At 32.9% G+C, this 16,863-nt stretch overlaps 1 protein-coding gene across 4 annotated transcripts in view; it reads left to right on the forward strand.

The window, feature by feature from the left end:
• Positions 1–16,863, forward strand: part of LOC148601119 (rap1 GTPase-activating protein 1-like) — a 145,923-nt gene that overhangs the window by 4,304 nt on the left and 124,756 nt on the right. The window contains exon 1 of one of the 4 annotated variants that reach the window (XM_088556109.1): positions 2,854–3,085. The exons of 1 other annotated variant lie outside the window; for it this stretch is intronic. The gene's annotated coding sequence lies outside the window, so the exon portion shown is untranslated. Of the gene's footprint in view, positions 1–2,853; positions 3,086–16,863 lie in introns of those variants that run through there. 2 more of the 4 variants (XM_088556106.1, XM_088556108.1) reach the window with 2 other exon arrangements.

Consider the following 16,863-nt stretch of genomic DNA (forward strand, 5'->3'; position numbering starts at 1 on the left):
TCAACTTTGCTTGAAAGCCTATTTTCTCCTCAATAACAGCAAATTTTAATGAATTTTTATTTGAAGGTTATGTGTGACATGTGCATGATGGAATATAGTAATTGTGTAAGGACTCCAAAGGGTAATCATCCAGTCTCAGGGTTCTACATGCTGCCACCTTTTAAGTACAAGTTTTTGTTAACCACTGAAAGGAATTTGATGAAATTTGATAGAAAGGTTAGGCATCATATAAGATGTTGATAATGGCTGAGGACCACAAAGGGAGATAATCCAACGTAAAGGTTTAGCAATTAACTCCATTTGAAATGGGAAGGGAGCATTCTCTATGTGAGATTGTATTTCTGGTAATTTGACTGACTTATTACAATATACTGCCATCCATCCTTCTGTCAGCCTGTTTGTCTGTCTACTCATTGTAAAATACAATTTAAAAATTTGAGGTGTTGTAGAAAGAAATTTGGTAGGTTGTGCAGGAGTTCAAATTGGTTGTGATTCCAGTTCTGGGACCTCAATTCATGACCTACTTTAATTTATGTAGGTCCTACCCATTACATTGATACTTCATTGAGGACTTTTAGTTTTCTTCTGAGTGATTTTAATGTTTCAGTAATTTTTATATACCCACTATCCTTCCTTCCTTTCTTCCGTTATGCAGAGGTGAACCCATCCCTTATTACAAATGTAGCTCACCTGGCCATAGGCCATAGGCCAGGTGAGCTGTTGCTGTCACTTGGCATCCGTTGTCGTCTATCATCGTCATTAATAATTCTTCAAACATCTTTTCCTCTGAGACTAATGAATGGATTTTGATGAAACATCGTATGATTGTTCCTTGGAGTATCCTGCACAAAATCTATGTTTGGATTTTTGATCTGTTTAAAAATGTGGCTGTCATCACTAAAAATAGAACATAGAGGTCAGAAAGCAGTTTTTTGTATATATCTCCAAAACTTTAGGTTAAACCCAATTCTGACATTGGATAGAAGTGTTTCCCATGATGAGATCTATCTGTGATGTAATTTTTGTGAAGATCTGTTGACTCATGTTGGAATTATTACCTTTTTTTATGTTTTTTGCTGCTTTTGATGTTATTACTTTGAAAAATCTGCTCCTCAGAACTTCTGTATAGAATTCAATGAAAGTTGGTATTACTGTTTTTTTATGGTATCCTGCACATAATGACTGTTTGGATTTTTGATCGGTGAAAAATTTTGGCTTTTTTAGCTGTTTTTGATATTTTTACTCTAAAAATCTCGTCCTCAGAATCCTACTGTACACAAATTAATGAAAGTGTATTACTGTTTTTTTATTGTATCCTGCACAAAATTACCATTTTGATTTTTGTTTGATGAAAAAAATGGCCACTTTTACTGAAAATAGAATAAAGTGGTTGAAATACATAATTTTTATACTTGCTTTGATTTCAGTGATAATTTGTTTATATAGTAAACCTGGTCTGGATAGCGTGGTTTAACTTCATTTCATGTTCTTTTTTAGTAAATCTATACTGGGCTAATCCCCCCTCATACCTGGTGGAATAACAGGACATAGGGGGACCCCTGTCCAAATAATACTTTCCAGAGGTTCTAAAACATTTGAAGGCATCTCCAACATTTTACAGTGCCTTAGGTACTCTTTTGAACTTCTTTTGAAGCATTCTTCAATATTTGCTCTTTTTAGCATTTCTTTGTCAAACATGGTAACAAAGCATGATACCTTTACTTACTTAATTAATAGGGTATGGTTTGTCAGGTGACTGATTCAGGCTCTTTGGGAGCCTCTTGTCCATTTCCATTACTTCTCCTTCAACACTGAATGGAAATCTTGATGAAATATTCACAGAATCTTTTTTAGAAATTACCACTGTGCATCTCCTATTTAAGATGTTGAACCAGACCAATAAGGGGGTTTCACACTGCAAAACATTGACTTTTAATCTTTATGAAGATTGGTTACATGGGGTACCCATTTCTTATCTGTTACTCCTCTTTCGTCACTGTGTTGAATTTAATCAAACTTTCGCTGAATCTGTATTAAGAATTTAGATCATACCTTCTTTAATTTCAATCTGAAGCTTTCAAGGTCTCACATTCGCAAACATGGACTTAATTGTTCCTTGATGAGGAGGTATCCATCTGTAACTCATTCTGTACAACTGAATGGAATTCAATGAAACTTTTACAGAATTTTTTTTCATATTACCACTGTGCACCCTCTTTATTAGATTTTTGATCCACATCGGTTTGGAGGTCAAAAGGTGTATGTATCCAATGAGGGATTTGGGGATATCAATTTAGTGACTATTGCAGATTTTTTTTTGTATTTGCTATTTCATGAGAGGATGACCTGACCCTTGTACAAATGTCTTCCACGTTTAATTGCGATATCCTGGAGCAGGCTGGCTGTAATAACAATACATTTTATGACAGTGACTAATTTAGTAATGTAATATTATTAATTTCTTTTACATTAGGATTTTTTTTAATGAAACTTAATTCACATGTAAAGATCTTTTATGTTAAAGAAATAGATCTTATGTCATTGTGTGATGTTTTGTCAAATTTTTAAAAAGGTAGATTATTTTCCCAGCTGCTCTTGTTAAAAATATTCAAAGATATAAATCTTTTTGATATCTTGAATGAAGATAAAAGATTAAAAATGTCATCTGAAATGATGATAGCGATATATATTTATGAAGAGAAAATTGATCAAATCTGTGTATTTTCATAAGAGCTTTTGATAAAGGAAATTTCAACCTTATCATGTAAATCTGATAAATATGCATGTTTATTGCAGGATTTTTTATCAATTAACTGGCATTAGTTCACATCCGCTCATCACTTGGCTCAGTTCATTTCAAGAGTTTGCTAAAGATTTTAAATTACTTCAGCATGTAAAAAATTTTCCCATCATTATGCTCATGGAAAAATGATGACTTTTTTACCTCTACATTAGAGAGTCGCTACATTTCAGCAATTAAGTAAGCGACTGCTGTTTTGTTTTGATGGTTATGCCATCTGTTTTATTACATATTGGAATTCTTTTTTGTGTTTTGGATTTAACATTTGACTGACTGAGGCAAAAGGTAAGGATGCTATATACTTAAATTTAGAACTTAAAAAAAAAATGGAATTTTGTTTTTAATTTAACTCCCATTCAATAAGGTGTTGAAAACATATTAGAACTATGAAGTATGCCATTCAAATTTAATATTTAACTGAAGTAAACATGGTATAATTTTTGATTGGTGGTAGTTTTCATAACTAAGAATCCAGTAATTATACCCCCACTCAATGCGTAGTCGAAGTACATGTACATGTATATTGGAATCACCTTGACTGTCCTTTGTTCCTTCCATTTGTTCATCCTATTTTCATCACAATTATCTCAAGTAAAGTAATGGATTAGTAAGGACATGTATCATATGTTGTAAATGATTTTGGTACTGTCTATTACATGTATGTAGGACTGCAGTGTTGGGTACTGTCTATTACATGTTTGTAGGACTGCAGTGTTGGGTACTGTCTATTACATGTTTGTAGGACTGCAGTGTTGGGCACTGTCTATTACATGTATGGAGGACTGCAGTGTTGGGTACTGTCTATTACATGTATGTAGGACTGCAGTGTTGGGTACTGTCTATTACATGTATGTAGGACTGCAGTGTTGGGTACTGTCTATTACATATATGTAGGATTACTGTTTATCACTACATATAATAATAGAGTGATAGAGGAAATGTCTGTCACCAAAATCTACGCTGCTACTGGAAGGGTTGATTTTAAATGTAACATATGGCCTTATATATAGAACATTATAAATGATTTTGATTTCTGTCCAATATCTACTTCCTACAGGAGAGGGGCATGTCAGCACACTAATGTCAGCAAATTCATGTTTTCATGATCAAATGTCTGTCTTTTCTGAAAACTTACATAGGTGGGACTTTATTGGGGATATTAGCTTGACTGCATCAGATACAATCAGTTACATGATATAAAATTTTTCATTTTTATCACAGTGCTTCTTTTAATTTAAATCTTCTTTAACAATTGATATATACATTTTATTTAAATTGAGATTGTGTTTTCCAGACATTGATATTTAGTTTTTAGTAAATTTTGTTGTTGTTTCAAATTCTGAAAAAAATGAACAAATGATCAGATTGATGGATATGTCTGAATACAAGAATTCTCCAAATTTTGAGATCTTCTTGCAATATCTCAAACTTAACCTCAATAGTACAGGATCTGTTTTCCTGAAAGAATTCCATTAATTTTGGCTATCAACATTGATATTGCAGAATCTGTTTTTCCTGCAAGAATTTCTCAAAATTTTGCCATCAACATGCATTGATATTGCAAAATCTGTCTTCCTGCAAGAATTCCTCAAAAGAATAGCTTCTCTTGTCTGGTAAATAGAACATTGTGGTTTAGGTCATCAGCATGTTTTGTTCTTGTAAAACATTAATGTGCAATTCAATGGAAAAAGGGATAGGGGCTATACTGATTAAGTATATGGCAGAAAAAGTAGGAGCAAACTTGTGGTTAATAATATTAATTATGGGTTTGCAACTGCAATTACTAAAAGCTTAAGATGTTTTTAAACATGATTGATTATAAATACATGTCAGAACCACAATTATTGTGAAAGAGTAATCAAGGGAACCAAGGTTATAGCCGTAATCAAAAGAATGTAATTTCAGGGACAAAGACCAGACATGGAAAACAGACATACACAACAAAGAACATAAAGTAACTAAAATCATACATACAAAGTAACAAAAGCAAATGATCAACTCGGACTCCACTAAAAACTGGGAGGACCAGGTGCACCGCTGCTTTTCTAGAAACACCCGCTGAGTTGCTCATAAAAAGTCAAGTCTGGGGTGAACCAGCGAGGAAAGGAAAACTATGACCCGTTGAATAAATCAGTTTTCATGGTGCAGATGGCTACACCATAACGATCCATGAGTTCATGATGACGACCATAAAACTTCTGTAGTGATGACTTCAATCTTCAAAAAAACGAAGAGGAAACAAATTAGAACCCGGGCCCTATCTGTGTACTAGTACAGTAGATGTTCACCTAAAATGTGGATGTAAATATTCACCAATTGACTACAACAAGCCAAGAAATCCATTTTTGTAAACCCTAAAATTTTCGCAGCAGTTTTATTTTTACTTTTTTTCATGGCAAGACCCGTAATTCTAAAATTAAACTGTCGTGAATATTTCTATCAAAGAACAATATAATTCAATCTGAGGAGGGATTGCCATTTTTAAACTGCACAAAAGCAGATTGATTGCAGAAAGCACAAAAAGAAAGACAATTTTAAAATTTCAAAGTTTACAGTATGTAGAGATTAAAATGACAATATGAAGGTATCTACTCTATTAACAATGCAGAAAAGCCATCATTTGTTCTTCCAGTTGTAAGAATTTTATGAATGGAAACTTTCCCATTCACTAGTTCGAGTTGATAAGAATTACACCTGTTCATTGCAATCTGTCTGATTATTTATGTTCCCAGGTTATAGTTGTTTCAAGAAAAACAGTACAAGGAATTTGTTTGATTCTTTACATCTTTTTGAGGATATTTGCTGCTGTGAAATGTGATAAATGTATGGTGTACATCTTTCTGTGATTTAAAGCAACGGCATATCCAGTGTTGAAAAGGAGGGGTCAAGATGGTTTCAGATATAGAAGGGCGATCCAGTCTATTATATGCTCATTTTCATCAAAATCTGTGTGAATCAACAAAATTTTCAATCAAAAGTGGAGGTTCCAGCCCTGGAGCCTCTCCCATGTATTACATGGGGAGAATTAATAAACCATGTTTTTCTTTGAGGGAGAGTGCTAGGGATCTAGAATCAATTTTTTCCTTGATATTTTTGCAGATTTTAATATTATATCAGGACTTGTAGCAAGTTGGACCTATCTTTTGTTTTCATGAAACTTAGTATGCAAGTTTGCCATTATCCTTAGGTGGAGACCACATTAGAATTGACCCTGAATGAAGTGAATTCCTACATGCAGGCTATTGCTTTTGTGAACCAGCACAATAAACAACCAGCATTGTGTCAGACTGATATAAAGCAGGGTCTGTTTAATTGGTCAGACATTATTTCACTGAAATGCATGAAGTATATGCCTTAGGACATATAACATCAATCGACAGACTAACAATAAATGTTAGGTTAAAGATGTTAGATACAGGAGACAGTATTGACTAATACACTGCATTTAGTTATCTCTAAAAAAAATGCTTTCCAGGACCATCCACAATAACTGGATATTCAAATGAAGAGGGCTCCATTAAGGCTATCCTATGAGCTTTTAAATTGAAATTTGATACTTTCTCCCTCCAATGCTTCAGTATTCATAGATTAATCTCCATTAATCAGTAAAAACCCATTGATACTGGAAAATTACAATGTTACATGAAAATGCAGAAAATGCACAAGTACTTCAGTTGCCTTTTATCTCTGCAGCAGCTTCAATAATTAAAGTATATCCTGAAAGCATTACAAGTGCATACTTGAAATTCTATGCACTGGGAGTGTTTGATGAATGTGCTCTTTTAGTATATGATGTAGAGTTTTAATTCCAGAAAAAAAATATGATTGAGTGTGTTAATGTGTATTGGGCCTTAATTAAATTGAGCTTTGTTACATCATATAGGGGTTTGGGTTACATTTGACAGTTGATGTGGTGTCACTTCTTATGAAAGCTGTACATTAATACTGTTTGTTTATATTTGTTGCATTTCTTGTGAAATAGAGTCACCATCAAACTCTTCAATGTATCTTAAACCTGAAGCTGCATTTGTACAGTCCTTGAACCGATTGACTAATTGATCACTGATGAATCGATGACCAGTGACCGATCTGATCGCAGTTTTGTTATGTAACATGACATAAGATCTGTTTTAAATAAAAGAAATGTAAAATAAAATTATAAATTGATGTTTAAATCTTGAACATTTTTGTAAATATGTGTAAAATTGACAAAGAAAACAACAAAAACCGTATATTACATTGATCGCTTTGTGGTCATGTGATGTGATCACCATTAAATGGATCGGTTTGAAGGATTGATTACTGACCAGAAACTGATCGCTGATTGATCACAATTTTTGTTGCTCGGATAGGTTCAGGTACTGTACACCAAAGTATTGACAACTTTACTAGTTGTTATTGGTTTGGGATGTAATATCTCAATTATTGTCAGTGGAGGGGAACAAGTGGGGATACTTAGTTATATAAGTTCACATTATTGTGAGTATTTGAAGCATTGCAGTGTTTTTGCTTCATATAATTTATTTCTGAATAATGTGGCTGCTTCCCATAACAGTTTGCCACAATCAGTTATGGAGTGGAGTGGGGATGGAAAAATGTTAATTTGATCGACATCATATTTTCATTACTACAACTTTACTGAAGAATATCAGCAATAACAATGTCAGATTTCATCTTTTTAAAATGTATATAAATTCTAATGTGTATATATATATATGTACCTTTACAGCATATTAGGCCTAAATATACCTCATGAATTAATTGTCTTTTAAAAGATATACATTCAGCTTTGGTCATATTTCATTATTTATAAAACCATGATGTTGTAAAATTTTATATTGTGAAACCTGTGAAAATTGAGCCTCTTAGAGACAAAAATAGTAAAGTTTTCCATGAATCTCTTCAGGATACAATAGATTTTAGTTTTAAGTAACAGAAGATATTTGTCTTTCTGAGCATCATAAGAGATGTATATAATTGCATTCATGTGAACAATGTAATGATGGTTGAAATAGGATTTTATGTGTCTAATTTACCCAGAAAGTAAGTTTTTGTAAGTATTTGAATCTTCATTTCCTTTCAGGTTGTCTGTCCGTCTGTCTGTTTGTTAGTTCACATATCTTTAAATTAGCAATACTTCTCTTACACTATTCAGTGCATTTTAAGAAAGTTTTAATAAACCTAGGAATCACATACATGTATAAATATGTATTAATGTTTATCTTCAAAACAGTGATTATCTAATCATAGTAAGCTCTGTTACTGATTACCACTCAATGGATTTTGTTGAAATTTGATAGGAGGAACATATAATGTGGACATCATTTGATAAATAAATAAACTTGTCAGTGTAAGGAGACTCACAGGTTTAACATCATTTGAATCCACTTGAAGTAGATTTAGTTTTGTCATGTTTTCTGGTCCGTTGATCATTTCCAATGAGTAGATTTAGTTTTGTCATGTTTTCTGGTCCGTTGATCATTTTCAATGAGTAGATTTAGTTTTGTCATGTTTTCTGGTCCGTTGATCATTTTCAATGAATAGATTTAGTTTTGTCATGTTTTCTGGTCCGTTGATCATTTCCAATGAGTAGATTTAGTTTTGTCATGTTTTCTGGTCCGTTGATCATTTCCAGTGTTTTGTTTATTGAGAATTGATGTATTTTTCTAAAATTCAATTAAAACAGTTTTCCTGTTTTTTTGTCTAGTTCTTTAAACAGCTTTTATTTCTTTTTATACCAATAGAACGAAGTTGTGTCCATACGTCAGTCTGTCCATCACTTTGACTTTTCGTCAGCTCTCAAACTACTGCACATAAATTTAATGTAACTTGGTATGTAATAATTTAGGACACCATATTTACATATATGTAGTTGCGCTAATCAACAGGAATTTTTTGTAGGAGTTATGCCTCTTTGAACATAGTTGAGTTTTTCACAACTTAGTTAATACAGATTTCACTCTAACTACCCACATAAAGCAAGATAAGTGGTCCAAAATTTATGACCTTATTGCATAACATAACAAAATGAATATAAATGGGAAACTTATGTTAAACTATAAATTGTATCTGGCATAATGATTTTTGTCATGAATTGATTTAAATGACTTGAATAATTTCATCATTAGATAATTAACATTTTGATATAAGTATTAACAGGGTACCAGCAGAAAGGACCAGTGTTACACATTTACATGAGAAAAAATGTTAGTAGGACTTTTAGTAGAGAATATGAAACTTGGAAGGGTACTGTGGCATATATTGTATCATGATAAATATGCAAACTCATGCTGTACATTGTCAACTCAGATTAGATTTTTTAAAAACCTTGAAGATACTGGTAATTGAGATAGGGACAATTCCAGATTTGGTTAAAAATTATCAAGGACTTAGGGTTGAAGAAATGTAGATAGAAATATTGGACTGAGGAACCTTTTCATCAATATATCAATAAAGTTTGGATTTTGAAATGGCAGTAGAAAATTTTAGTTGTGTAAATGGTGAATGCTTAAAATAGAATCCAATAATTTAATTACTTGTATATAGTTAGAAGCATTAAGGAATTCCTTTTCGTAATGTATTTTCCATGATCTCAATACAGAGGATCATACACAGACAGATTTTCTAATTAGAAGAACCACAGCCATTCAGATAACAGTAATTGAAACTGTTTTGGAGTCAGTGTCATAGAGTTTTATGTCATTTGAGTTATAAGTATGATTAACGTGCTTTGATAACTCTGGATTTATGCTTTTGCTGCTTTATGTGCTTCTTTACACATTGAATTTGGATTTTTTGTAACAGTGTGGGTAAAGGTGAGGCTGCTGGATGTGCTTCTTTACACATTGAATTTGGATTTTTTGTAACAGTTTGGGTAAAGGTAAGGCTGCTTTATGATTTAGGTGTTTTAGGATTGGGGCTGATTCAAGCATCATCTCATTTTAGACTGGGTCCAAGGGTTGATCGGGAGATGTACAATAGGTGGATGAATCCATCGCTCTAAATTTGTCATCACGGAAGATGTACAATGGGTGGATGAATCCATGGCTCTCTTTGTCATCAGGGAAGATGTACAATGGGTGGATGAATCCATTGCTCTAAATTTGTCATCAGGAGAAAGTGTAAGATAATCATTATATTCACTTATGTTAAAAATTCAAATTGACTTGACTGTTTGTTGAATTATAATGCTTTCTGTTAACTTATCAAAGTCTAAAAAATCTAAAATCTAAAATTTTATTATAACAGACCCCTCAGTGCTCCCTTTAGATCTTCCTTTGCAGTGTTTGTACCCCCTAAAAAAAAAAGGAAATGATAAAAATAAAGAATAAAAATTAAGTTGAGATAGGCATAAATTTTTGTTCCATAATTGTAAAATGATTATGAAGTAATCAGGGCAAACCTTGAGTCCTTCATCTCTTTAGAATAATGAATGTATACCATGAACTAGTGAAAATCAAAACACTAGTATAAAGCAAGATAGGAAAGTTCAAAGGTTAATCAAGGGATTCAAGATTCTAGCAGAAATCAAAAGAATGCAAACCAGGGACAAAGACCAGACATGGAAAACAGACAAACACAATGAAGAACATCTAATAAAATATAATAATACATACAAAGTAACAATTGTAAATAAGCAACTCAGACTCCATTAAAAGCTGAAATCATGGACCAGGTCCACCGGTAGGGTAAGCATCCTCTGCTTTTCTGGAAACACCCACTGAGTTGTTCATAAAAAGTCAAGTCCGGGGTAGACAAAAGAGGAAAGCACATTAAAATGAACATTAAAATTATGTTTGTTTGTTTGTTAGGGGTTAACGTCTGAGCAGCAATATTTCAGCTATATTCAGACAATGAACATGAAATGGATGATAAAATGAACATGAAATGAAAAAGAAAAAAGGATGGGTCACAAGGATAATAGGGTCGACAAATTTTGATTGCCACTGGAAAAAGGGGGGATGGGTAAGGTCGGGCAATTTAGCCTCCTGTGACGGAGCGCAAAGGTTCCTACTCCTATCGAATACCACAGCAGGGTTCTTTAAAGTGCGAGGAACGTGGCATCTTTCCCAACACGGTGCACCACTATGGTTTGCAGTCAGGTTTTCCGTATTATAGCCTGACAACCCCAGCATGTAACACGCTAGGGGTACCCTATTCCACCACCTGGGGCACACATCCCAGTTGCTCTGTGGGCAGAGAGCCTAGCCCCCGGCTAGGTTTCTGAGCACTATTTAGTCGCCTTATACGACAAGCTTAGCGTTGCTGCAGGCATATTCTTTTAACACCGGGACCTGCACAGGGCAATATTAAAATTATAAATATGATTATAAAATTAGATGATACACCTTACAACCTTAGTTTTACAGTATGAAATAGATTAGAAAGTAAATATTCATATAAAAAAAGTTAGATTTTCAGGAAAGATCTAGAAAATTGTTAAAAATAAGATGACAGTTATTCTTGTTTTATACCTAATTTCTTATGCATTGTCATCCATCTTGAAATTTTATTGTGTTATGATTTGGAGATATATACCATTAAACCTGACGAAAGCATCATGCAGGGTATTTTTTCAATATAGAAACTGTTTCTGGTATTCCAAGTTGATGAATGAATAGTCAATCTAAATTGTACTGAAAGTGATTACCAAAATATTTTCAGTTTTTTTCAATGCTTCATTATCTTAGCTATTTTTCTTCTCATTGGTAAATTCTGAGTTTTTACCTTCATTTGACCTTAGTTTATCTGCAGGTGTTAAGTTGAAATGTTGTCTCTGATAATTGATACATGTTGGAAAGATGTGTGAATTTGTGATTTTATATTAATATAGAAAAATATGTTTTTGCCCAAATATAGACTGAACAATTTACTTTGGGCAGATTCAAGATTCAATATAAGGTTAAAGGGTATTAAAACCATTAGTTGCTGAGTATGGAGCTAATTTTGTCAAATATTTTGCCAAAAATCATATTTTCATGCTAAAAATATTATTTTCATTTGTTTTCTCCAAAGGGTAAGTCCACATATAGTACAACTGCTTACATGTACTATGTCTTAGATACAAATGTTGTTAAACTTAAGTTTTTTAACCCAATTTCTTAATGGACCTCTGAAATGAGAGGCATTTATGTTTGTGCTTGTCTGCCACGGACAGGGCTCACATATGTTAATTTAATTTCTAGTAGACATGTACATGCATAGATGGTGGTATCTAGAACAAATTTGACTTTGAGTGGCCTATTGCACATTTGGATATTATTTTGTATATCTTGCTATCATTTATGAAATTTTTGTCTGTGTTTTAAATTTTATGTGGTGGACATTAGAATCCATTTTTTACTTGAATTATACAATCTAAGAAAATCCAAAAATTGCTAATAGCAAATTGCATTTTGTTATGTTAAACCTGTTAGGGCAGAAGAGTTAATTCACCTGGTAGAAATCTTCGACCTAATCAGGCCAAGCTAATTAACTTATCTGAGATAAATAATGCAATAATTAGTTTTCCTGAGCACAGTTAGAAGTAACAATCAGAAATTGATAGCATATGGTGGTTGCTCCAAACTTAAAGTTGATTGAAATGATTATTTACGGTTCGTTTACAGGTATTTAGCCGTCAGGAGATCATAATGAATCCTAGTTAATGGAAAACATTGATCTCCTCCTTTTTAGCAGTTTGTCACCCTGAAAATTCTTGAAAGAGTAATCAAGGGAACCAGGATGCGGTAACTTGAAACCTTGAAACACGTCAGACAGGATAACCTTTTGTATCATTGAATATGAGATGGGAGATTTTGAGACCACAATATTTTTGATAGACAAATAAGCTGTTATAGGAAAAACAATTTCTTTCCCTAAAAAGGGAAAAAAATTAATTTATTTGACACTACTAGGATACTACTTACATTTTTGTAACAAAAATTCTATTTATATTGGACTTTTTTCTTGCTATTGTAAACAGTGGCTGGTCAAAAAGGAGGATTCTAGGTGTTTGAACCCCCCTAAAATTTGGGCAAAAATGAGCAAATAGTAGCATTGAACGCTTTTTTTTACTGGAATTCCTCTTTCCAAATTACATGGATGCCTCATTGGTATTTAACATCTTACATACATGTAAATGAGGGGTTTTGGGATGAGACTTTAATGTGAATAAAGCAAGTTAAAAACACTTAACTTCAGGGCATTGATTGAATGATTATTACCTGATGAATTTTCTGTGGTAGTTAAGTGGACAATTAAAGAGGAGATTTCAATTTCTAACAAAGATTCAAATGCCTATGGAATTACAGACAGTTTCAATCTGTTTTTAATTGTCCAATTATCTGCTGCCTAATGCAGCTCATCACGTAATGATCTGACCAATGCTTTTCCTGAAGTAAACTATTTTATTCGCTGTAAAATGTCTCTATCTTTTAACTGATCAACAACTTAATGACCAGCCACTTTGGACAAAAAACCTTATTTTTATAGCCTTCCACTTGCAAAAGGGGAGGGGGATGTTATATAGTGAAAGGTTACATAGAGGATGACCCATTTGTTACTCCTCCTACACTGCTGAATTGAATTTTGTGAAACTATTACAGAATCTTTATTATATATTCCTATTATTAACCTCCCATTTTTGGGGGATTTCACATAGAAAAATTTATAATTTATGAATATGGGGGCATGGAAGGACTCAACACTCATCCGTTACATCTCATACACCACTGAATGTAACTAAATAAAAATGTCACAGCATTTTTATTACATATTCCCATTGTGCACCTCTTATTTAGATTTTGAAACAAAACAAATCAGTTTGGAGGTCAAAAGGTGCATATTCTCCTTTTGGGGGAGTGGGGTATCAATTTAGTAATCCTTGCTCACAGTTTTTCTATATTTTATATTGGAAATTCACCTTCTATTAACAAAATTAATTTCTAATATTCACAAATCAAGTTTCAATTCTAAAATAAATCATTTTCCAATATTACCTATGCTTTTATTTTTAAATTTTCTGATATAAAAATAAAGTCCTTTGTCCACTTTAATTGGCTTGCCATACATCCTTACCAGGCTGTCTGCATGCAAGTACAGAACTTCCATGAAGACATCCTATTTATTCTTCCCTTTGTAATTATACATTGATTGCTAAAATGTCTCCTGGTTTGACATATATTGCATGTCAGTAATTATCTTTTATGTTTCTGTTAGAAGTTTTCCGTGATGTTGCCTTTGAAATAGTATTTACTGACAATTTCATATCTATCTCTGGGGAGTCCAGGGAAGTTGCAGGAAAATTGGTTGACTTTAAATGTATCATTCAACACAAGGATCATACAGATGTTGGCATATCCCATTTAATTAATAACAAGGTACTTTTACTCTCTTGGTTTTTATACCCTGCCACCTGAAGTGGTGACATATGTTGTGATACTCTCTGAAAAGTTGCATGTTTGTCTGTCTGTCTGTCTTAAAACAGTCTCAGAATGATATCTCCAGAACAGATCGGTGAATTGTTCTAAAACTTTGCACAATTGTTAATTATAAGTACCATCAACAAAGCTTGAGTTCAATTTTCAGCAAAGTGTAATTTTCAAGTTATGTCATTTTGACTCAAAAACATTATACATTGTTGTTACTCCAAAAAAGACGGTAGACGTGGATGCATATAAATATATATATATATATAGAGAACATATTTGTCCAGTGGGATGGACGTGTTTTTCAACAAACAGTTGGCATTCCGATGGGAACAAAATGTGCTCCTCTACTTCTACTTCGCATCTACCCCAAAGAACTTGAGATAAAGGATACTACAGACACTGTGAAGTCAGCCTCATATCAAGGAAAACTATCAACTAAACTATACAATAAATATGACTTTTCATTCTGTATTGCCAACATTTCTTTCATCTGTGGCAACATCCCTTCAGCACCTGAGTATAGAGTTTTCATATCACAACTCTTTCCTTTTGCCAGAGCTTGCTGTTATTACGCAGACTTTTTGTATCACACTAGATTTCCTACAATTAGGCTTCTGGAACAGGGTTATGTTGCCACAAGATTGAATTCATCACCACAGAAGTTTTATGGTCATCATCATGAACTTGAGGATTGTTACTGTGTATCCATCTGCACCATGAAAACTGATTTATTCAACGTGTCATAGGTTTCCTTTCCTCTTTCTTCTACTCTAGACTTGACTTTTTATTAGCAGGTATTCCTAAAAAAGTAGAGGATGCTTACCTTACCAGTGCATCTGGTCCATGCTCCCAGTTTTTAGTGAATTCTGAGTTGCTCGTTTTCTTTTGTAACTTTGTATGTATTATTCTGGTTATTTTCTGTTCTTTGTTCTGTGTGTCTGTCTTCCATGCCTGGTCTTTGTCCCTGTATTACATTCTTTTGATTTTCCACTAGAATCTTGATTAGTCTTTGAACATTTTTTTTTTGCTATCACCTTTTTTCACCATTACTTGGCAAGGTATTCCATTAATGCCCTACTTTTGATAGTTGAGTTGATAATTAGCTCTCCTGGCCAAAGGCCATGAGAGCTATTGCCATCACTTGGCATCCATCGTCGTCGTCGTTAACAATTATACAAAACTCTTCTCCTCTGAAATTACATGACCAATTGAAACCAAACTTGGTATGAATGTTCCTTGGGGTATACTGCATAGAACTGATGTGGGGATTTTTGATTCGTTGAAAAACATGGCCACTTTTACTAAAAATAGAACATAGGGGACAGACAGTAGTTTTTCACTTATATCTCGAAAACTGTTAGGTTTATCCAAATTCTTCTAGTAGCTTAAATGATCCATATTATTAGGACTACAAAAGTCTTCAGACTCCTTGTAAGTGTTATTGTCCTTGAAAAGGGAAAAATGACTTTTTTTAATAGTTTTCAGTCAATATCTTGAAAACTATGATAGATTAAAAGAGACTTTCAGTTGTTGAAAAGATCTTGTGATAAGTCCTACCAAAGACTTCTTGAGTCAAAATTGTTGGACAGCTTCTTGTTTAATGTATTGCCTTTGAAAGGCAAAATTCAACAAGATGAGCGATTCAGTCTCCTGGGAGCCACTTGTTTTTTTAAAGAGTCTCATTAGGTCATCACAGTTAAAATGTAAATTTAAATCTATGTTGGGAAATATTTTTGGCTTTACTGAATCATGAAAACCATGGAAATTGGTCCCCCTACATATGCAGTAATCATATAAAGGATGCACATATCTAAATTTGTTTTGTTTCCAAGTAACTTTTCCTGTGTATTTGGTGAAAAATAGCCAGATTCTTATACTGACTGATAATCCTTCTGGATTTTATAATGAATGTTTTGTTTCTTGCAATCAGTTTCAATACTTTCATCTCAATTATTATTGCATGCATTTGCTGTGGAGTCTCTTTTATTTTGGAAGACAATAGAAATTTTTCCTTACTGTTGTAAAAATTTTTTTTCAGAATTGTACTACAACTCACATTTTGTCAATGAATTGAAATAATTTTGTATTCTTAAATAATTTAAAATATCTATTTTAACTAACAGTGGTATTAAACTTGTTTTAGTTTCTAAATACATTATAATTATTTCATTACTGAAGAATATAACTTGATAAAATGAGCAGACAATAGTAGAAAAGTCATGTTAAAGTGTAATTAAAAGTCCTCATATTTAAGCAAGTCTCTCAAGTAAAAATAAAAATACCAATTGTATTAATATTGCAAACTTTGATGTGCTGTTCATGTGTTTCAAGGAGTAACATCTCATTGGCAGCATTAGAATCAAATATGTATGAAGATTAAAAAAAAATTGTATTCAAGGAGTATACAAAACCACAGTTATCAAAATAAGAAGAGCTAAATCCAGCACCAAGAGGTTGTATACCTTGTGCAATACAAGGATGGAAGATTCATGCAGTGTTTAAATTTGTATTCTAATATGACGTGCTTCAGAGCTCTTTAGAACACAGCCATAGTAAAATAGTGATAAAAACATGACCAACATTTCATGCAATATATAGGTTGCATCTATTAAAAAATATGAAAAATCAAAATAAGTCACAGAAACTCCATTT

The sequence above is a fragment of the Perna viridis genome, chromosome 12, assembly GCF_037379345.1.
Source record: "Perna viridis isolate PV_CMFRI_1.1 ecotype Kerala chromosome 12, ASM3737934v1, whole genome shotgun sequence".
Classification (NCBI taxonomy): domain Eukaryota; kingdom Metazoa; phylum Mollusca; class Bivalvia; order Mytilida; family Mytilidae; genus Perna; species Perna viridis.